Below are 24,220 nucleotides of genomic sequence, written 5' to 3'. Positions count from 1 at the left end.
CAAGCGCTCTGTTATCTGAGAAGAATCAGAAATGAGTAGGTGGCAAGACCAAAGAAAGAATCTCAGAGATCAGCACAAAGGAGATCAGCCAGGGCTGTAATTACGGTGATGTAAGTGAGAAGGATGAAATGGTGGGAGGGTTGTGTGGTGGGATGTTCAGAGGAAAGTAACGGAAGAGACACGCAAACAGAAATGATTTAAGATACTGTGAAAGTTTTGGGTGGCTGGGGTTTTTTTGGTTTGTTTTTTTTTTTTTTTTTCCTGTTCATGAATACTTCAGCCCATGACTGATTTTTAAGGTGGACCTCTCACCTGCTTTTTGGCTTGGACATCACTGAAGCGGTGAAGTCAAGATGGTAGCGTTAAGTTGCTCCTCTTTCTGGGGCTGTGTGCAGCAACAAGCTTCTTATGGCTTCAGTGTTTAAGGTTTAGCAGAGTTCTGCGATCTCCTCCAGCCTGCAAAATGGCCAATTTGGAAAACACTTTAATATTAGGGTGCTTTAGGAATTCTGGTGCTGAAGTCTTTGCTCAATTATCCTGGGTTACTCCAAAGCATGTTGCCATTCTTGAAGGGTTGTGGAACCGTCCTCAAGCAGGATTTTATTTTTGATTGACATGGCCCAACACAATGGTTTGAAATAACTTTTTTTTTTTTTTAAGAAATAACCCATATTTATTCTCTCCTTTTGAAATCAACTGAGAGTGGCATAAGACCTGATAATGCTAAAAATGAGCTTGGGAGAGGGATGGGGAAATGAGGAAAACTAAGATTAAGGACAATGTAGAGATCATCCGCTGACCACCTTTCAGAAAGGTGGGTGTTTCCTTTTTACTTTTAAGCACAACCTTCTAGAAGACTTGTAAATGGGAGCAATTCTGTGTCAGAAGTGGATATTCCTGATTTCCTATCCGATTTGACTCTTGGAAGGGGAAGAAAGCTCATTTCTAGCATTTCATGAGTATTTTTAAATCGGCAAAGAAATAGAAGGATTCTAACAAACATGCATCTTGATTGTTCTGCAACCTGGAAATAGTTACCTTCTTATGACTTGCTATATATAGTAATTATAGAAAGCACATCATTTGACATATGGCAGAAAGCTATTGGGAAGTCCTCACAAGCTCCATAACGTATCATTGTGTCTGGGCATACCTTCAAGGGCTAAAAAGAGTGATAGACAAGCTTAAGAGACATTTGAAAACCTGCAGAAGTGTATTTGTGGCTTGCAAAATTCCATGACAATTAGCATTTAGATTAGCAAAGCTTTCAAAAATGAGAAAACTTGACTAATACTGATTTACAATCAGAAGCACTTAAAAGGATCAGATGAAGACTTTTTAACTTTTAAACAGTGAATTATCTATAACCTTTCAAACTTCCTACAAGGAAATCAGAGGCAAATTTCAGTGCAGAAGTGATTTTTGGATAGTGTTGCTAACAAACAATCTGAGACTGGATTATTTTTTCCTTATGACTTAGAAATAAAATGGAGAGAGGTGGTGAAAGCAGACTGTAAAGTGGACCAATCTATAGCTAGATGAATCGTATGGTGGCTGTTGGTCATGGTTGATCGTGGGTTTTGGGCCAGCATCCTAGAAAGGCGATGCGTAGAGGAAGTTGATACCTTGCTTTCTGAGGCACGTGTTTTCTAATCTGGCTTGTCCAGCGCTTTTGAAATTGCTGCTGGAGTAGTTGAAAATGGACCAAATGGCTCCACCACTTTCCATACCCCTTGGCTGCTCGGAAGCTTTAAACAGAGCCTGGAGAATTTGTGCAGAAGTGAGAGTGAGTATGTGATAATTTGTGTGGTGATGATGGTGCAGAGACATTCCTTGATTTGCTGTAAAAATTATATTTCCTGTGTGACCCATGTTTTCCTGTTTTGCTGATGAATGGTGGCCTTCAGCATGGGCAAGAGGGCTAGAATGAACAGAAGAGAATTTACTGGATTGAAAGCATTTATATTATTGAATACTTTGGTTAACTTCGGCCTTTTTCAGCTAGGCATAGAAATTTCCAAAGACAAAGGGTAGAGCCCTCACAGGGATCCCCTTCTGCAACTTGATTCTGACCTGACGTTGCTCTTGCTGTGGTGAAAGCTAGAAAACCTCTTCTCTTTCAGGCTCTCTGACATCAAGAGAATGCCAAAAGAGCAAACCTGAAGAAAAGCCACCTCCTGTTTAGGTGGCAGGTACAGAAGGGCACTGACACCTGCTGGGAGAGATGCAGCAGAGCAGACTGAGTCCCCCAGTTTCCTTTCCCAGCCTGGCAGAGGAGCCTTGTGAAGTGCAGGGAGGAAGGAAGGGTATAAAAGAGATTTTGGGTGCAACCAGAGACTATGTGAGGGGTAAGGGTAAGTCAGGGTAGGGGGTCAAGCATAGGTTTTCTAACTTAAAAACCAGCAGAACACTTTCAAATAGACAATCAGCGTAGAGAGAGGATTAGGGAAACAAGAAAATTTTGTAACTACTTACAAAACATTCGTTTTTGTGACCAAGAGGTGTAGCATGGTCAACTGTGAAGTTGACCGTTGACCTTCGGCATCTCATGTTTTTAAACTGACCCTGATGAAGGGCAAAAGTAGGTAATTCAGCAAGTGAATGCCTAAAACTTGAGTATTTTGCCAGCGATGCTCAAGTTGCAGGTGCTGCTGTGAAGTTTGTGATGTTTGAACTCAGCCACGTTTAAAAGTGATGAAAAAGAAGAAAAAATTCCCCTATGGTTTCACTTGTGAGGTGTTAGCGGTAGGAGGCTTGGGGCAGAGTGAAGAACAGTGGGACAACCATTGTTCTTACTCTTCCTGTGGGACAGGGTGGGGACAGGGAGGTGACGGCTGGTGCACCATTCTTCTCCGGTTGAGAACGGTGTATTCTGGGGGATTTAGGAAACTCACCACCAGATTCTAAGGTCATGAGAAAAACGCTGTAGAAACAAACTGTTTCATAAAGATATTGTAAGATTTGGAAATGGGGTTTCACTCCCTGTGGGAAGGAAACATCATCATTTTAGCGTTCATCTCAGGTCTGTATTTTCATTTTCTAGTGTATTTACATGGAAACTTTCAGAATGAGAAATTGATATTGTATTCTTGAACAGCTAGAAAGCAAGCTGTTACGACGTTGTCAAAGTCTCTCCCTTTTGTTTCTGAAGACTAAGCTTGGGTGAAACCTGTCCTCCAATTTCAACAGAATTGTGTTCAAACGCAATTCTGTCAAGACTTAGCAAACTCTAGCACCGAGTTTTGTTTCTGTCTTTTTGTTCCTGCTTCTGACCTTTAGAGATTATAATTCAAGAGGTCTTCTGATGTATATGAACGCAAACCCAGCCATCCTGAAGACAGAAAACATAAAACCAGACCAAAAAGCCTAAAGTGAAGGTGTCACTGGGGTGCAGTGTGTGAGCAGGGTTAGACGCAATGAAGAAGATGGTACCAGTGACCATCTCTCTGAATTAGTGTTCTAATTAGCCAGGATCAGGGGTTAAGAGAACTTAGGAGGCTTAACTCAGAAGAGAGACATCGCTTCTGAAGTTGCTTCCTCCTTGCAAAAGCAAGATGCATGTTTCCTCCTGAATCTTAAGTCGCATCAGAATTAAACTCCAGAGTTTTGAGTGCCTGGGATCCTTCATCTCTGGGATACCTGAAATTGCATGAGGTAAAAAATGATATTGCCAAGATAACTACATATAATTAGCTTTATGGTGTGTGTATCTGTCGTGACACTAGGTGAGCCTACGTTTTGGTGAATAGTTGAGTTTCTTCCCATACGTGTGTCTTTTGAGATACACAACGGGAGGCTTGTGTATGTTGGACCAGTAGAGATTTTCTGCTGAGATGACTTAATTGCATCAAAGTGAAGTTGATGTGTTTGGGTTCTGCAGTGGATTTTGGTGTCTTACACTGGTAGTGTGGTGTTTGCTCTGTGGATGGAGGCCTGTAAAAGGGTTGATGAAGCTCAAGAAGATATTCAAGTTACATCTGACTTACCTGTGGTTGCATGAAAGCCACTACTGATATTATTCCATGTGCTCAAAGATTTAAATATTGGGTTTGTCTTTCAAAGGGCAGCCTAAATTCTAACCTATGTTTAATTGTGGCAGAAAAGATGGTATACAAAGGAAACTTTACCTAGGTTATTTCTTTCTTTTGAAAGAATTTTCACTTACTTTACCAGTACCTCCTGTCTTTTCTATGACAGCAGGTGAAAACTAGGGGCACTGAAATTGCTACTTCAGAACAGATGCATCTTTCTTCACAGCTCTCAGTCTACAAAATAATTACTTTTTAAAAGTCTTCTGAATATTTATTATATGCTATAAAGATACAAAAAGGGGACGAGCCTATTTCTTCCTCCTTTGCAGATCATTTTTAAGTATATTCTTCTTCTTTAAGAAGCTGCTAGAGACGGCTGTCTAGGGCTAATCTGGTTTTAATTATAAACATGGAACCTCTCTCCCCTCCCACCCCAACAGGAAAAACACATCGTGGGTCTTCCAGGAGGATCATTTTAAAGATTGTAGCGCGGTGATAAAGCTTCTAGTTTCATGCTGCCTACAGCGGGGGCCTTTGATAAGAGCCACACCTGCTTTGGCATCGCTGACTTGGGCTGCACGAAGTGGGAGCCCTGAAATCCCTGGGTGTTTTCCATCCTGACACTAAACCCCCTCTGGAAGGTCTGTGGCTCAGGGAGGGGGGTGTAGGTATTCCTGCCCCTCACCTAACGCAGCTAGCTGAGGCCAAACTAAGAGGACAGAAGTTTAGGACACCAGAAGTTAGGACACCAGACTCCACCTATAGTCAATGGAGAGGTAATCAAATAAAAAAATTGCCACTGACATAGCTCCAACATGTCAGTATTTACTACAGTTTTAGGGTACAGTTCTATGAAATTTCTTTGGCAACAAAGCCAGCTTAAAAGGCTTGCTTTCCTCTGCTGCCTGCTGGTATCCAGCTCTTGCAGAGAGGGCTTTTTTTCCTATCATCTCCTGTAGGTCCCTCCATCCCTGGGCTGTAACAGCCTGTGGGACCCTGCAGCAAATTGGATTACTCAAACGACCGGGGTTCTGGTGGGAGGTGGTGGGTTTGGTGGTTTTTTTGTGTGTTTAGAAACAACAAAGGTTGTGGAGTGTTTGTTTTTGTTTGCCCAGAACGTTTCAAGGATCTGGTTTAGGCTAACCCCACAGACCATGGCACAGCTGGGCAGGAAGAGGAGCAGACTGCAGTGCCGGCGTCTATCTGCTTGCGCCTGCAACTCCCTCCAGCTCTGCTGCTAAAGAAAATACAAAGGGCCTTCACAAGCAGCGTGAACCTTTCTGATAAATAATGGCCTGGTTTTACGTACCCGAGTTTGGGGAGTATTGGCTAAAGCCTGGCAGTAAGTCGAACGTGTTCATGTTGGACTTCAAAAGAAAAATGACAGTTTGGGCTGCCGGGTCCCTGAGTGTGCCATGGTGTTTGAAGTACTGGATTAAAAGCCAGGTTTGGAGACTGACTTCTTTTTTTTTTTTAATACATATAACTGCAGTTTTATGTCGTCTTTTCTTACAGCTACATGAAAACAAGCTATGGTGGGGAAAGATGGAGAAAAAAGCACTCTGTTTAAAACTTTCTGTGAAGGGTTAGCTACCTCTCTTACTCTGTCCTTACTCCTGTACTCACCCAGACACTCTTGACTTTCTTCTATAACCTCTTCCAATTAGCATGACCTGGACGAAGCTGCCTAATCCTCTCTTGTTCTAGCGAAATGGAGAGGAGTTAAAGACTAGAGGAGGAGCACAAGTCCCTTGCAGACCCACCCTTTAATCCATCTCATTCCCAAGCGTGGGGAGGACTTCTGGTCCCCCTCTGATGCTCTTACCCTCAGTCGTTGAGCCCAGGCTTGTTAGGAGGCTTTAGTTTGAATGTAGTCATTCCTGAAATACAGTTTTATCACTTCAGTAGTCAGGCTTTTCTTTTTACGCTGAATTATTGTTGCGTTTTATTTCTGTTTCTTTCTGGAGGTGGTTTGGTTGGGGTTTTTTTTCCCCCCCTCCTCTTTCCTCCTGCAGTCAGATGTACACTGCAAATGGCACAGACAGTGCCTCCTATTGTGGCTGGGGCTCAAGGCTTCACATATGTAAAATGTGACTTGCAGCACTTTCTTTGAAGCCTAACCACAGCCAGGGAGCTGTAATTGCAGTCTTTGATTGCGCCGACTTCACTTGTGGATTGGGCTTTGCTAGGGCATGCCTGGCTTGGCCAGACTTCAGCTACAGCCCCCCAGTGAAGCCTTAGATGTGGGAAGTCTTCAGTCTCCTTAGCACATGCCTGTGGTTTCTTGAAAAGGATCCTGATTTGACCTGGTTTATATCTGTAAGGCAACACCACCGTCGTTCATATTATTATTATTTTTTTTTAGGTATTATTGGGTTTATCAGCAGTAGAAGTGATTTCCAGTGCATGGCCTCAATGTGCAGATGGGGAGTGGCTGGGTTCTAGATGTCACTTTCCATGGCTACAGTGTCATTTGGGGCTCCACGGTGCCTGATCCCGTGCAGAATTCCAGTAGTACCAGAGCAGGGGGTAATGAGGCTCTGTGGAAAAGGAGCTGTAAGAGCTGCCTTGGGATGGAGAAAGAAGGGATGGCCGCCGTTTGAAAGAAAAAAAAAAATATAAAAAGCATAGGGGCCAGAGCGAGGCTGCCGTCGTTATTTTAACCTCCTGACTTCAAAGACAGCTTGCTGGTTATGGGAAAGGAGGAGGGGGGGGGTGGTGGGGAGAGGAGGAGGAGGAGGCAGGGAACCATCTCAACAGAAGAGCATTTCATTTCCTTGGGTGAAGTTAGACATTCCTGGCTGCTAATGGGGAGTAGCTCTGAATCACAGCGCTTGTATCGGGCTGCTGTGAACTACTGGCCTGGCGCCTCAAGGCCATTCCCCAACAGGAAGCTGAATGTTTTCATGTAAGACTGAGAGGAAAACCTTCCCAGGAAGAGCAAACCTGGACCAAACCTTTGAAAATCCGGGATGAAAAGGCACAAAATAAATATAAAGCTGCAGGGTGCTCTCTCCCCAGTGTTCCTCTGCTGTTTGCTTGGCCTCTCTTCCCTGCTCCTTGGAAAGGTAGAGCCCCTTCGCAGCGCTTTGATCCGCATGTGTTACGGAGAGCTGAGCTACTTTATAAAAAACAACAGAAATAAAATTAAAAAAAAAAGGCAGGAAGCTCAGAAGGCTTTTTTTAGTTGGGGTTTGGGCTGGTTTTATGAGGAAATAGGAACTGAATTAGTCAATACAGACCACCTCAGTTGAAACCGCTGGTTTGCCAGTGGACTTTCAGCTGTGCTGTTTAAGAGGCCACAGTGGCTTTAAATGCTGCTTTTGTGGCTACCAGCAGCAGGTGAAAATTATTCATTATGTATCAGGGATGGTGGTATTTGGGGGAGGGGAGAGTGCCCCTCAAATATCAGCTATACAGGACAGTTTGATAGAAACTTGTGCTTGTTCTTCCTACCTTATTTAGTGTCCTAAGCGTTCCTTTCCACGACAACGATGGTCACGTGGGTGGCTTCTGATGAGGAGTCACTTGTTTAGTGAGATTTTGGGGCCTCAGCTTGAGCTCACTAAAATCAAAGCGTCCAAAATTGAGTTTTGGAGACTTTCTATCCTGGAGTAATAGGTTAGTCTGTCTAACTCCTTGTGCAGGAGCTGCACTCGACCAGTATGGGAACATAGTGCTGCTGTAATATTTGCTGATTAACTCTTCTTTCGACTCTTGTAGGCTCAAGCAGCTTATCTATTATGATTAGTCTAACAGAAGTTGCACTTGAGGTTTAAACCATTTCTTTGTCAACTTGTTGTGTCTTGGCCGTGCATGATTCAGCACGCTGGCCATGCATCTCCTTTCTGTGACTAAGCCTTTTGTGTTTCTTCTGGTGGAAATTCACTCGTTTAAACCATTTCTTTGTCAACTTGTTGTGTGTTGGCCGTGCGTGATTCAGCACGCTGGCCGTGCATTTTTGTGACTTTCTGTGACTAAGCCTTTTGCGTTTCTTCTGGTGGAAATTCACTCTCCACCTCCACCAAACTGCATTCCTGTGCTCATTTGGACATTCCTGTGCTCATTTGGGTCGTTCTCAAAAGCTCTCCTCATTGAACCCTCTGTTTGTTTAGCAGCTGGGTAGTACCTGGAAGCCCAGAGGTTAACATAGATATATTTTTTTTTGAGATGCCCCCAAGACCATTACTGGAGAGCATGTGTCCCTCTTTTGAAAAACGCCTGACTCATTAGACAGTCTTTGGGTGGAGTGCCTGTTAGAAACCAGTTGTCTGGGTCAGAAGGGCAGGGGTGATGGTTGAGTTAGCAATTGCATAAGTCAGCTGATGTAACCCAGAGGCTTAATGCTGAAGAACTGTTCCTCTCTGGATGAGCAATGCCTGTAAGGCTTGCACTGTTGGCCTTTTCACATGCTATAAGAACATAAATCCTTCCAAGATCCTAGTGAATGTAAGAGGCACATGTTTCCTACCCCTCTGTGGAGCAGAACGAATTCTCCCCAGTTGTGTGGACACGTGGTGGGGTCAGTGTCCACACACGTCTCACCCACCACATTCCTCTACCCAGTTCTTCATTTCTGCAGGGATTAGAGCTTGGAGCTCTGAAGCAGAGGTTTAATTGACCTTAACCACTGTAGCACCAAAGCCCGAGGATATCTAGTTTTGTAACAAATACCTGGGTCAAATGTTGTAAATAAATGCAATCACTACAAAAGGCAATTACTTCTGTAACATGTTGAATATCTAAATAGCTTAAAAACGCACCTTTCTAGTTGATGTGGACGTGTTTGCAGTCCAAAGTACTCTCCACAAATATTCTTGCAAGCTTCAAGCAAGTACCAACTACTACAAAAGTACCAATACTTTGCACTTCAACATTGCAAAGGCACATTCCACCAATACAGTTGTGTCATAAAGTTACAGTGACCCATCACCACCACCTTTGAAGGATTTTAAAAAAAAATAATCATATAGTCTTTACCTCTCTCTCTCTTCCTTCCTTGTAGGTGGGAAAAGAAATGCTTTCTCAACTTGCAAAGCAAAGGCGGCGACACCAGGACCCCTTCTGGAGATGGAAGCTTGTTAAACCCTAGGTGTGTCCTTCATCCACACAGACCACCCCCCAAGGAGTCTGTCTAGGATGTCATTCACCCTGATGTCACTGCTAGAGACACTGAATCATAAAGACAATCACTGCCAAAATCCTTCACCGTCACAAGGTCCAGCCCCCATACAAATAGAGCAGACGAGCTCCTGGGTCAGCAGAGCAGCTTCTTGTCTCCACCCCACCTCTGCCTTGCACTCTTGAACCCCCGTTTCATCCGTGTCCACGTCGAGTCAGCAAAGAAAGTAGCGTGGCTGCCTCTGCCTGCTGCAGCCACCAGAGCCCTGTAGCCCACAGCTGCCCCATCCAGCACACCGAGGAATGGGATTTGCCTGGACCAGGATGACACAACTCCACCTTCTTTTTATTTAATGGTGCGACAGGATCAATTTTGGGTTTAGCTTTTTTTTTTTTTTTAAGAAACTTGAATGCTTTTATATTTTAACTTTTAGTTTGTAATTTCTTTGGTGTATATTTTACTAGGTATGAGCTTTTAAACAAGTGTCAGAAATCTGAAATACTTTTTAAATAAAAGGGGTTTTTCTTTTTTGTTTTTCTTTTTTTTTTTTTTTCTGCCAGAGGAAAAACCTGTATGGAAAAAAAAGGTGGCTTTTTTGTTAAACTATTTGTAACAAATAGTGGCCTCTCAGTCTATATAATACAGTGTCCTATAGAACTAAATAAATGTAACAACAGTCAGCTGGTCAGTAGACACGTCAGTCCTGCATCACCTACTCTGTAAACGAAATCTGAAATACTTTTTAAATAAAAGGGGTTTTTTTTTTTTTTTTTTTTTTTTTTTTTTTTTTCTGCCAGAGGAAAAACCTGTATGGAAAAAAAAGGTGGCTTTTTTGTTAAACTATTTGTAACAAATAGTGGCCTCTCAGTCTATATAATACAGTGTCCTATAGAACTAAATAAATGTAACAACAGTCAGCTGGTCAGTAGACACGTCAGTCCTGCATCACCTACTCTGTAAACATAAAGCAATACATCCAGCAAATCTGACTGCAGTGAGTTCTCCTTCTCACCCATTCCCTTTCTCCTTGTAAAAAGCCCAGCACTTGAATTATTACTTCAATTGTTCTGTATTTGTATCTGTTTTTGTTAGCCTGTTAGTGGGATTTTATGCCAGTTGTTGAAATGAGCATTGATGTACCCATTTTTTAAAATAGTAAGGCACAGCCTTTGCCAAAAATACTGTCAACTGATTTTTTTTTTTTTTTTTTTTTTTTTTTTTTTTTTTTTTTTTTTTTTTTTTTTTGTCATTCCAGTTTGAGTTAATGTGCTGAGCATTTGTTTTTTAATAAAAGCTTTGTAATAAAACTAAAGTCAATTGTCTGGCTTAAAAAAAAAAAAAGAGCCTGGCTTGCGCCAGAATCCCTCGAAGGTAGAAGCAAGCCCAGGAAGACACAGGCACTTCTAAGGCTGAAGATTTTTGGCTCATTCTTCCCTTGTAGGAAATGCAATGTGGCTGTTCTGCTGTTTTGCTCATCTGAAGTCAAGTCATTTTGGAAGAGGCTTTCTTTTTCTTCCTAAAGAGAGCAGAAGTCTCTTGTTTTCATACTGGGAATAAGCAACAGGCAGGCTCAGTGCTCCCTTTTGCTTCCCAGTTAGATTTAGCCCCCAGGGTCTATGATCCCTCTCCTCTATCTTCAGTTTCCTACTAAAATCTTAGTGAACACAGCAGTGGTTTTAAGATGATGATTAGGAACATGGATCCCCTCCTTTCTGGGTGCAGTCCATGTCCACACAAGAGGTAGAAGCCTTCAGTTAAATTTCTATATATTAGAAATATATATATTAGATTATCTCTCTATATATACATATATATATTAGACTCTATATTAATTACCTGGCAGTTGGGGGACTGGAGCTGGCTGTGGAATCTGCCGTGGCCTTTCTGGGTGCAGTCCATGTCCACACAAGAGGTAGAAGCCTTCAGTTAAATTTCTATATATTAGAAATATATATATTAGATTATCTCTCTATATATACATATATATATTAGACTCTATATTAATTACCTGGCAGTTGGGGGACTGGAGCTGGCTGTGGAATCTGCCGTGGAGGACCTGGTTTGGTGGTGTGAGATCCAGAGAGTCGGCATGGCCAACGTGCTGGCAGTGGTGTCCATCAGACCTTCCTGCAATAGCTCTGCACACTTCAAAACTGAAAACAAAGGCCTTTAGGTCTTTCAAGCCCCAAACACCACCAGCAACTTCTCCAACACTTTCCCCCTTCTGTTCAGGGACTGGTATCCCAGCTTTGAAAACCAGACAAAGCTGTCTGACCTCTAAGGTCCTACTAAAGGACTACGTCCTACTAAAGGACTTCAAAATGAAAAAACCCAACGCTGTAGCCATAGATAAACTATTTCAATGGTTTGTGAGCACCACTGCAAAAGAAATATTATGACCTCTACAATGAATCAGCGTGCCTTGTATTCTAGCTCCTGAATCTTGGTACGTGCTGGCAGTGGTGTCCATCAGACCTTCCTGCAATAGCTCTGCACACTTCAAAACTGAAAACAAAGGCCTTTAGGTCTTTCAAGCCCCAAACACCACCAGCAACTTCTCCAACACTTTCCCCCTTCTGTTCAGGGACTGGTATCCCAGCTTTGAAAACCAGACAAAGCTGTCTGACCTCTAAGGTCCTACTAAAGGACTACGTCCTACTAAAGGACTTCAAAATGAAAAAACCCAACGCTGTAGCCATAGATAAACTATTTCAATGGTTTGTGAGCACCACTGCAAAAGAAATATTATGACCTCTACAATGAATCAGCGTGCCTTGTATTCTAGCTCCTGAATCTTGGTTGGTGTGAGATGGACTGAGATGAGCTTGAGCTCCAAGAAACTCCACAGGTGAGTTACAGCCCGAGGAAGCCTTGTGACTCCATTGTTTGTAACTGACCCTGGAGCTCTGTTGCGTAAGAAATTTCATAATTAAAAGTGTTATAAAACAGCTTCCTCTGAAACCAGCAAGCACTGCACACAAACCCGATTGTAAGTATGTAACCAGCATATTAGTTCTTGCAATGTTTATTTCTAGCAACTAGTGATTATGTTAAAAAAAGAAAAAAAGGCAAAACAAGTGACCAGGCAAGGGGGTGCTCTCCGATGGCAGGAGAAGAGATCTCGGAGAGAACAGCAGCTCTATCCTGGAGTTTTGCAAGACTTGGCTACGTTTCCATCCCAGTCAATTATCCCAGCCTTTGCTGGAAACCTGTCTGGGTTTTGGTTTGGGGTTTGGTTTTGTTTTTAAAGGGAAAAAAAAAGCGAGTACTTTAGTGCAGTAATTGTTCTAAATCAAGGATTACTGCAGCAACTTCTGTAAATTACATGTTCTAAAGATAACTTTTTTTTTTTAAATACAACTACTTTATTTAGATTTTTTTATGGCTGTTTAAAAAGCCACTTACCCATTTTGCAAAAAAAAATTCTTCCAAATAGAGGTGTTAGCCTCATGTTGCCCCAAATACACTATGTAGTGAAGAGTTGCCTATCTTAAGGACGAAAGGTCCTTCAGCTCCAACAGGGAAGGAGAAGAAGAATTTATGTAGTGAAGAGTTGCCTATCTTAAGGACGAAAGGTCTTTCAGCTCCAACAGGGAAGAAGAATTCGGGGGGCTAAAAATAACCCCTGCTGTTAACATACAGTGAGCAAGCACCATGTGTCGGGCTCATTCATAGATCAAAGCCCTTTCCCCTCGTAGCAGCTATGGGAAAGGTTAATTAGTGTGCAAGGCTTGGGATGCTCCTGTGAGAGTACCTGAAATGGGGTGACCATGCTGTCCTGGAATATCCTCTGTGTCTCTGGTGGGTGTCCACTCCTGTCCCTCCAACACTGAGCAACGTTTGTTCCTGTGGGACCTTTGAAAGAGCAAAATGAGCTGGTCCCTGGCTGTACCCCGCCAGCTCCTCAGTGACTGAGACAGATGAGCTAGGAAAAAAGGCCCAGAGGTGGTGTTTGTTGCCCTAGCCCTAAGACTAGGTTAAAATCCTTGTGATACCGAATAAATTATTCCAGGTGAGACTCCCAAAACGACACCTAAATTCCTGATGAGCAATTAAGGCAGAAGTCAGCATCTAACCACGTCTCTGGTGGGTGCCTGAGGAGATGATTACCCTGCATTTCCCACAGAAAATGTCTTTAAGGATTTAAATACTCCTACCTAATGGCTGAGTTAATTATCCAGATGCTTCTGTACAGGCATTCCTGAACTCGCTCTCTCCCTCTATGCTTCATTCCACGCATGAGCCAAAACCTGTTCTGCACAGGTGGTGGTAGGGGTAGTCCCATTCATAAACCCAGGAGATATCCTAGTGGCCAGAACACGCACATCCTGCCCCCTCCTCTCACCTAAAAAAACCCAGCAAAGACACAGCAGAGGGTTATTTACAGCTGATCAGGCCAACATCACAGGATAGCCTGGCTCCTCAGGCTTTCTGGATCACCTGGACCAGAGCCACTTCCCCTCCAGTTCCATAAAAGAACAATGCTCCAGGCTAACTTTGGCTTCTTACACAGCAAGCGATGACAGATTCACTGCTTGTGCTTAGAGGGACTCACCAGCTCCAGGGAATTATCTTCCCTTGTCGTTTCCGCTCTGGGTTACCAAAAAGAACGGGTGGTGACAGCTCCATGGTTTGGTCAGGCTGTGGCAAATGTGGGACCTTAAGGACCCAACCCTTGCTCCAAGGCTGTAGGACAGCAGAACCAAAGTGTGGGGCATCTGCGCTCTAGGCATCTCCCCTCCAGCATAAGGACCTAACATCAAGTAGAACGTGATGAGGGAAAGAAGGGATCCCACAAATGGCCAGAAGCCTCTCGGCTACCAACACGTTTCTCCTAAGTCAGGTCAGTGGCAAAACTACTGGGCTAAGAAGGAAGTTAGCCAAAAGGAGAGCAGCTGTAACAGGAAGGTGGCCTGCTGTAAACACAGATGTTCTGAGATGAAGCCAAAAAACCTAGAAAGTGTGCCCGAACACATTCATTTTTCCACACGACTGGCCAAGAAGAGAACCTCTGGGTTAATGTATGAATTTACCCTGTGAGTCTCCTGGTGGATACAAAGATCCGCTTTAGAAAGCAAGCAAGCAAAGAAGCATCTGCAGCCCCAGGGAAAAGGACACGTCTGCCAGAAATACGGGAAAGGAACCTCTTAACCACCAGCTTTCAGCCATCTGCTCCCCATCCTCCCAGGTAAATACTCCTACCTTCAGGCCACGGGCTTTAGATGATGGCTCCTCTCTGGCTGGCACGCTCGTCCTGCAACAACCGTAACTTCACTGAGCCACAGAAGCAGCATCTGCTTGGCTAAGATAACAGTCACGGCTTACCTGGGCTGGGATGCTAAGGGTTTCTTCCTCTGAATGATATTCTACAAAACACATTTTGATAAACTCACCCATCCCTCCTCCCGCAAACCCAACACATGTGCCAGTAAGTGACAGGTTTGATCATCCCTCTCAGCTATGGAAAACCAACAGCAACCAGCAGAGCTAGGAGAAAAAATTCTGTCTGCCTCATACCAAAAGAGCAACTCACTCAACAACTGGTCTGCCCCGTGAAAAGTAACTACAACAAAATAGAATCTTCAGCAGAATAAGGAAAACAACATCCTCCACAACTTAGCGATGGTCAAGACACTTATTTGGAGAGGTAACTCTTTGGACTCATTCCCTACAGATGAGAAAACTGGCTAAATATTCCTGCAGGATATTGATTAGACCGAGGTAGGACAATCTCTGTGTCTTCTTTTGAGAGAGAACACGCCACAGAGACAAGGACTCACCTTGAGACATCGAAATGCTATCTAAGAGTTAGGTTTTCTCAGCACCTGCCTGTGACAGTAAACTGCTGGGTAATGAAAAAGGAGATGGTACACACCAGAACATGGCACCCCTTGACTCAGACGATGTTTTGAAGCCGAGATGGACAAGATTCTTAAGATCCAGTTGCTGCTTTTACTATCCTGAAATATGTTTCCCTTCTTACGTCTTCTCCTGCAAAATCTGTTTTATTTTGTAATGACTAAAATCAGCAGCAACAACTTCTTCCTCTCCGCTCAACCCTAAATTAGATAGGCAGTAACCATGTTAGCAAACAAACCACCCTGAGCAATCACAGAACAGTCACTGCTTTTTTTCCTGTAAGAACCCGCCAGCTCAAACTCTACCCAACTTTTTAGTACGACGTCCTGAAAGAATCCACAATCAAAACACCTTAATCGAAGGTCCCTCAACAAACTTAACAATGAGTGGTTTTAGTCACCGTTTGAAAATTCAGATTTTATACAGATTTTGATATATGGTCTAAAAGTTTCCCTTTTTGTGGGACTTCTATGACTGCATGACTCAGAAACAAAACCACTTAGAGCACTCAGTTAACCACTGAGCAGTCTAGTTCTGCCTGTACTGGTATTCTAAAGTAGTTACTCCCCACCTTGTTTTATTTTTTTATTTTTTTTTTAAAAGTGTGAATTTACTGAAATTACTTACTGAAACAGAAGAGCAAGCAATTTCTCATAATTAATAAGTGAATAAATGATTCACTTTTTCCTCAGGTCCATTCAATTTTACTCCTGCTGTAGGGTTTGGTTTTGGGGGAAAGGACTATTTTCAATTCAATTTAAGGAAGGATTTCCCAGTATATCTGTTCCCCAAACACATTCCAAGGATGCTACTTCCTCAGCTCACAGATTATGTTTTGAGGATCAGATGTGATTAAATATAACTAGAAGAACGCAGGGATATCTTAAATGAGATGCATACATCCACACCACAGGTATAGTTATTATTAACTGCGACTACACAGTTCTATAAACATGGAATATACTGTATTTATCAACCAACCAATTCGATGAATTCTTCAGATCACCTTTTTCCAACAGCTGTCCCACTAGCTTAACCCCTTGCCATTTTTGTTTGGGAGTTACCTCACTGCCAGAGGAAATGGTAACAACTCAGGGAATAGTAAGAGGACACCGTAAGTCGATGGCTGTGAATTCCAGTGTTTCACCTCAACTATTTTCTGTTGAGCACTGTTGTAGCATTGTCCTTCCATGACTCCAGGGAAGCAGGAGGAGACTGACACTTGGGCCGAGGGCTGTAACTAAGCAGAAGGAACAGCTCACAGAAAAGACAAAATGGAAAAGCACAACACCAGTCCCAACTACCCACCACTACTATGATTGCTGAACACTGAAGACTAGGTAGCACTTTCTCACCTGTCCCTTTACCAGACTTCATCCAATTTTTTTCAGGCATTATGGCCAATGCTTCATTAAATTAAGTAATTTATAGATGTGAACTGAAGACTAGGTAGCACTTTCTCACCTGTCTCTTTACCAGACTTCATCCAATTTTTTTTCAGGCATTACGGCCAATGCTTAGTTAAATTAGGTAATTTCTAGATGTGACAACTCCTAAATAGGGCAGGAAAGCCTGCAAAGTTCTTTGGCCCATACACTAGTGGTTGAAGGATGTCCTTGCTAATTCACGTCTTGAAATCGGTTCTATTCAAAGATCATACACTAGTGGTTGAAGGATGTCCTTGCTCATTCACGTCTTGAAATCAGTTCTATTCAAAAATATCTAAAATCCTTTAACACATGCTGAATTTCCAGCTGCTATATCAAATATCAAATTTTGTTATTTCTCCCTCTATTCCTCAGCAGATCCAGCAAGTTCTCCAAAAGAACTTCCTTCCACACAGAAAGCAGAGAAAGTGGCTCTCCTTCGCTGCCAGGAGCCAAAAATTTACATGGAATATTTGTTAGAGAAAGCAAAATTTGCAGGCAAGCAAGCCTCAACAAACTGCTGCACTTAAATTAGGATACCCTGCCGTACAGGCACTGCTTATGTTTAGAATGATTTAATTTAATTATTCAGATTGATTTTTAGGTTTTAAATTCCCAGTTTCAATATAAATCAGTTATAAGTTGAGCTAGGTGCCTGCAGGTTTGCACTACTCTCATAACGTGACGTAAAATGAAATTCTAAGTCAAACTGATAGCAGTCTTATCTGTCCCTGAAACAGTTCAGTCCCTAAAAACACAATATAAAGCAATTTTTCAAAAATCTTCCAGTTTCTTCACTGGGAACTTTCCTCCCTGTAACGTTAGCTGCCACTGTAGAAATTATCTGCCATTATTTCTCCCTTCCACCAACACGCTACTTGAAATGTCATGTGTCAATAAGCTAAGCCACATTTTCAGCTATAAACCTATGCAAATAATCTTTAGAGTATAACCCTGCCCTTGAGGTAAACTGTATGCTCAACTTTTATTCTAAGACAACCAAATGTCCTTACAAATTTAGATCCAAGTAACAATACTGGCTTCAGTTCATAGATTTGCCAGTTTAGCGTCAACTTAAGCAACAATGGCTTTCAGTCTTAGCCAAAAATAAAATGCCAAGCCTCTAAGAAAGAGAGAGACTTCTTCCTCAGTTCCAATTAATGCTTTTGTTTAAAGAAATAAAAAAAGATGGTATCAGGAAAACCACTTATGTGAAATTAACAGCATGTTCTCCCCGACCACCGCCATTCTCTCTCATTTTTAAATGAAAATTTTCCACTTTAAAAATCTTCTCTCTCTAGTACTGAATAAATTAAATTCTCCAACTATCTTCTGTCTCTAAAGTAAGCTATTTAAATGCTTATCATAGATCTCACTCTTCACAGACACTGCCATTTTCCTAAAAGCACCTTGACTGGGTTTTAGAATCCACAGCTTCATTCAAACGAGCTCTCTCCTAATGAAGTATTTCCCTGTAGCCTATTTCACCCACGCTCCTTCCTCAAAGGACTCACACAAGCGGGTTTTTTTAGGCATTTATAACATTATTTGGGTGCTTAACTTTTGCTGCTCGCTCTCCGACACCGACGTCACGACAGCACCCAGAAATCCATCCATAAGCACTTTGGCTCAAAAGATGGTGAAGTGGGAGGGTGAAGAAATCAGGAGGCATTATTTTTTCTGACTGTCAGAAGTATAGTCTAATTGCTTCTGCCACAAATTAGTAACTAGCAGCATGAACAGAGTTTTGTTCCTGCAACCGATTCTATGTTCAAGAAAGTAGATAAACAGCAAACAGAAAGAAGATGCTGAAAATTGCTGGTTGTTTTTTTTTTTTTTTTCCACATCTCTAAAGAACTGCAGCAGGGTGGGGGACCATGTCATTAAAATCCACACCAGTTCTCTCCTAATATTCCCCATTCTTTTGAAAATTAACTTCAAGATTTAAATAAAACTAGGATTCCCCCAAATCAGGCTCTTCCATAAATAATTCCTTTGTAAATTCTGAGAAACATTTCAATGCTGAAGAGAAATCACTGGAAGCTAGAACCAGCTTAGACCTTCTAGAAAACATCATTAGGCTTCCAACTGAAACTTTTAGAAATCTGACCCTAAATTGCAAAGAGGAAAGAATTGCAACATCAGCTGTAAGGAACCCATTAGCTTTCTTGTTGTCTTCAGAGAAGTAAGGACTTCTAGTTGTCAGAAACATTTTACTTTTTACAATCTCATCAGTCTGGCTCAGGGCATCACTGCGTGTCGAGGAGGAGTCAGGGAACAGAATGGTCCCTTCCTCACATCCCAGACCACGATGTTACCTACAGAAGCTCTGCCACCAGCAGAGCAGCCAAATCTCAGCCTGTGCACAATCAAAACCCACTCATTGTAAATGTGTGGTTTTAACAATTTCTATTGCACAAACGTTTAATAGATCCATTGGAGTACGCAAGGATAATTAAGCAAAAAAAGAAAAAAAAAAAAAGAGGGATTTTATTTGGTGCTAATTCACCACATGCAAATTCCAGCTGTTTACTGAGGACCTACCACCAAGCACACACTTCTTCCCACAGCTCATCAGAAAGCCTCTCGCTGGTGAAAGTGGTTAATCCACAAGATTTTTGTTGCTGAAGCCAAGACTCCAAATGGGGGGTTTAGGTTACTAATGACAAAAATTTTGCATTCTTTAACCAGCGAATACTGTAAGGGTTTGTCCATTTACAGAAAACCACCCCAGAAGTGGTTGCTGGCAGAAGAACGGGACCAGAATAGAAGAAGCTGTTACCAGGCAGGACAGAGATGCACCAAGCAAAGCAGCAGTGAAGAACAGGCTAGGAAAAAAAAAAAAAATCCTGTTATCTGGCAGCATGAAACAGCCAAAGTAAGCGACAAGTTCCTCAGTGCCCGCCAAGCAAAAGCCTTGTGCTAAAATATCCTCCTGTGCCCTGGCCAACTTAGAGCATCTGACCCAAGGCTGGAAAGAAAACTTGGCCTTATTCCTCATTGCCATGCCTCATGCCACCACATGACAAAAGAAACGGCTCCTTTAATAACTAGGTTTGGTGGTTTGTATTATTCCTACCCCAGGAGCAACCAAAACAGCCAGTCAGCATCAGAGCTTTATGGTGCCAGCTTCTCTGCAAAGAATGCCTTGCTGTGAGTTACTGGCAACGTATAGAAAACCAAATAGAAAACCTCTAAGGGAATAAAAGAGAAGAGTGAACCGAACAAGTGCAAAGCTGCTCCATGGGCATACAAACCTAAATCTTATTAATGTATTATCAGTAACAACCCCAGACCTCATTACATACGGTTCTGTGATCATATACATTTAATTTAAGACTCTGCATAGCGCTGCATTTTTAAATGGAAAAGTATACTAGATTGCAAATGGTACATAAAAAGGGATTTCGGTTATAATGTGAACTTTTGAGAAGATCATAAAATCCAAGACAGATCATTCTACAAATCATCTTTACAGTTACCAGATTGTGGCTCTACTTAACCCTTCTCTAACAGAACTCAGCAGAAGCACTTCTCTCTGGCTGTGAACGACAGGAAAAGCGTCTGAAGGAACATTTAACATGAAAAGATCCAGCTCCCAAAAGAGCCGTAGCATCTGATTTTGCTCCTGGGCTCAGCTCTTCCAAAAAGCACAGGGAAATAGGCATCATTCAGGTCAGTTTTATAATTGCTCACGTGGTTGCAAACTGTAGTGAATAAAAATACCGGGATGTGGGTCACTGCTGTGGTACTAGTTAGAAAAGTAAGAATGTAATATTATAGCTACAGATGCAAGAAGACTACTACCCCTCTTGAAAAAATTAACTCCAAAACTCAGGAGTAAATTTTTAGGGAATGTTGGACATTATGAACTACAAAAAGTGCTTCTTTTTGTAGTTCATAGTGGTTTGCCCACATCTTTAAAGCCACTTGATACTGTAAAGTGGCTCTCTCTAGATCTAAGAATAACAAGCGTGCATTAAACTTTGGCAATTATATGTTGATAACTTAACAAAAATTATCAGTATGAACACTTGCAATAACCATCAGCGATATACCTGTCAAACACAGGTGTATATATATATATATATACTTATACACACACACAGGCTTGAAGAGCAATACTCTGCAACATGGAAAACTCATCATGCTCCACCTCTTTTTCAGATGCTCTTCTCTTTCCAGTAACAAATACAGATTTAACTGGGCAATCACATCTTGCTACACTTTATACCACAAGTTTCTTTTTTTTTTTTTTCTTTTCCAGCCTGATAAACATTCACTAATTTATAGTAGGTGGCCCTACAGGAGAGATTGACTGACAAACCTCAAAAGTTTCACAGATACCTGAAAGTGTGATAAGAGAGCAAACATCAGGAGAAGAATCATCAAATATGGCATTAAGAAAACAAAACCAAACCAAAACCAAACCGAAACTCTGAATCTCATTTTGAAGCCACTACCATGCATTTCAGAGGCCTGATTCACTGCTGGAGCACTGGGCTGGTAGTACTGGATCTCATGGCTCTGAAGAGCACACACTAGATGCTGGAGTTAACTCCTGCCTTGTCAATAGCCTACCATTTATAACAACTGGTTTTTGAAGGACATTTGCACTGCCACTTCAAAATCCTTGGGTCAGAAGGCTTTGGGGAGAAATACAAATTCTCTAAGAAAGAAAAAAAGATACTTTTTCAAGATGTTTTATGCAATTGCTCAGTCAACTCAACTAAGGCATAGGTTCAAAAAACTCCTATCTGGAAGAGCTGAGCTATTCGCTTCAAGGCAACTACTCATTTCCAGGGGCTAAATTTCATCAACAGAGAATTAACATACATTAAATTCTTTGGCAATGCTGTCTTCCCAACTCAATTCCTACCAACGTGATGTTCTGCAAATCCCCACAATGAAGGAAGGGGGAAGCAACAAACTCCACTTTCCATTCTAGACTCAAATCCATGCTGCAAGTTGATATCTGTATCTTCTAAGAAAATTAATCTCCTACAGCAATATACTGGAAAAGCTCAATGGCTTTTGCAAACACAGATGCAGATTTAGAACTTCAAAACATCTGCCCTCAAAAAACAGGCAGCTGTTACTATTGACCCACCTACAAGTATTATTGCGCCCAGTGTCATTAAAGGAGAATATATCACTTGCTAGAGCAAAGCCAAATGTTAACTTCTACACACTTAATTCCTCTTTGGATGTAACTTTATTGCAGCCTCTTGCACTTTATAATCCATAAGCCACTCATGCAGAGCATCCTCCTCCAGACCAATTAAGATGCTGCTTTGAACTCCCTCTGTAAAGTCTTCTGCGCTCCCATCTCCTCCCTGGCCACGTTAGCAGCTAGGACAACCATAGATGGAGCACGTTTGGCAGCTGAAATGACCCAGATGCTGAACGTAGAGCCATCTCCCCAGCTGCAGTAGCTGGGCTCATGTCCGACCCCTCAGCTGCTGGCTGTCAAGTTGCCCTCAAGTTGTGCCAAAGACACAAAGCTCAAAAGCTTTGACCAAACTGGGGCAAGTGCTCTAAATCTGTGAGGCCTGCTAACAAAAAAGGATAATGAAGACTAAAGGTTTTAAAAGTAGGCAGCGAGGGAAACCAAACAGCCTTCCTCCTTTCTCTTCTATCCCTCATTTTTTCCCCACCATCTCTTTTCCCGTATTAATAAAAATTCAGGAAGAGCTGACTGGTGAGAACAGGTCTATGTACCACGTCCTAGTCTGAGGAACTGTCTAGCAGGAGATTCCCCTTCACTCCTCAGCACTACCTGCAGTGGAACGTGGCTCATGTACCTCCCCATCGAGTCACAAGCACAGCAAGGGCTGGGAAATAACCTTCATTGAGGAAAAGGTGGAGACAAACAATTCCTTCATTTCCTTACTCATTCTTTAAGCCTCCTAGACATCTTTAAACTGCCAGACCTGCAATAGCAGCCAAATAGCAAAAAAGCAAAAACCAGCAATATCTGAAATAGCAAGCCAAACTTACAAACGTCTCTTTCAGGTTTCTTGTATGTATTACATCTACACATACTGTACCTGTTAGAGCTCCTGAAAGGAAAACACTCTTTCAGAGAAAGTTTGTTTTTCTAAAATATCGCATTTAAGAGCGAAAAATATTTTGCACATTTAATATTAAATAGCCTATGCCTTGCTATAAACCCAAGCATTTCCAAATTAAAAATAAAGATGATCTTCCAAGTAAAGGGAGCAGCATCAAGTCAATGTTTTTGTAAAAAACAATTAGCATTTTTTAAGACATAAGAGCAATAGATGTCCCCATTTTTAATTACTACTGAAAACAGTACTTCTGAAGCTAACTTCCCCCTGCAGCACTTAGAAGTCACTAAACTGAATTACAGGCACTAAGAACCTTCAAGTGAAACTGTCTTCAGATGCAGTAAGTGGACTTTATGTTAGGAAAACCAATTCAATTTAACAATATATTAGTAAAGGAAAGAGACTGTCTACACTACCATTTCTTTCCTTTAACTCTTTTCTTTCAAGACAAGCAATAGGATGAGGGGTAATGGTTTTAAACTGAAAGAGGGGAGATTTAGATTAGATATTAGGAAGAAATTCTTTACTCTGAGGGTGGTGAGAAACTGGAACAGGTTGCCCAGTGAAGCTGTGGCTGCCCCATCCCTGGAATTGTTCAAAGCCCAGTGGATGCCCCATCCCTGGAATTGTTCAAAGCCGAGTTGGACGGGGCTTTGAGCAACCTGCTCTAGTGGGAGGTGTCCCTGCCCATGGCTGTTGGGTTGGAACTAGATGACCTTTAAGGTCCTTTCCAACTCTAATCAGTCTAATATTCTATGACTCAAAATCAGAAGATCTGTAATTAGGAATCAAGATTCAATAAACTAACAATTTTTATTCTCTACTCGGAGATTTCTTGTCTGATTGTGTGATATAAAGAAACCGTCTCAGTTTCTTTATATGCAATCCAAATTAGATGCTGGGGGGGGAGGAAGAGGCAACTTAGAGTTAAATAATTATTCAGCATTTCTTTAACTAAAAAATATATATATAAGCACTCAGTTTGCAGATCCAAAACTCACAAAGTCAAAGAAGGCTACTATTCAGTTGAACTGGAACTCCAACCCCCATGCCCACCTGCTCTGCAGTATTTGGAGAAAAGGCAGGATTTACAGCACTCCCACCATGACCAAATCCAGGTTCTGCTGAGCCCCAAGGAAATAAAGTTGCAGGACAGAAGGTGCCTCACACAGCCAGGCACGCCTATTTGTTTACATGGCACAGACACCAATTTCAATCCCCCAGGTACTCAACTACAGTAGCAGTGTAATGTGTAAATATGACACTTTAAATGAAAAGCCAGGAAATAAAGCCAATTTACAGGGCTCTTGAAAGCATACGGAAGCTTTCACCAGCTTCCTAGCCCAGGCCCTTCAAAATAGAAACCACCTCTTCAATATGTTTCTACAGCACCTAGCAAAATGAGGCTCTCAAACAGTAATTGAAAATGCCAGAAAATCCCAACACCAATCATGAGCTCTGCTTTCAAATGCTATATCGGGGGCCTTCTGCCCAGGTGACAGCCTGCCATTGCAGGATTATTCAAATTTCTTTTAAACAACATAATATTCAAAAAATCATTGTTTAAGGCACTGTAATTTACTCCTACAGTTAAGGAAAGCACTGCAGTTAACAAAAATCCTAGCAAAACAACTTGCTGCCTTTCTGTTGCTACGAAGAGACTGCCACCCAGTGGACCACAACCAAGCACATCGACCGCAAGCCATGACA

The 24,220-nt window shown here is 42.0% G+C and overlaps 1 protein-coding gene across 1 annotated transcript in view; it reads left to right on the top strand.

The window, feature by feature from the left end:
• The window catches only part of LEF1 (lymphoid enhancer-binding factor 1), a 73,353-nt gene extending 63,528 nt beyond the window's left edge, over positions 1-9,825 (top strand). Inside the window, 1 exon segment of the mRNA XM_014940300.1 lies at positions 9,037-9,825. The gene's annotated coding sequence lies outside the window, so the exon portion shown is untranslated.
• The last annotated feature ends 14,395 nt before the right edge of the window (positions 9,826-24,220 follow it).

The sequence above is a fragment of the Calidris pugnax genome, unplaced genomic scaffold (genome assembly GCF_001431845.1).
Source record: "Calidris pugnax isolate Ruff unplaced genomic scaffold, ASM143184v1 scaffold34, whole genome shotgun sequence".
Taxonomy (NCBI): domain Eukaryota; kingdom Metazoa; phylum Chordata; class Aves; order Charadriiformes; family Scolopacidae; genus Calidris; species Calidris pugnax.
The sequence above is the reverse complement of the archived record's forward strand: the minus strand, read 5'-3'. Positions and strand labels throughout refer to the sequence as shown.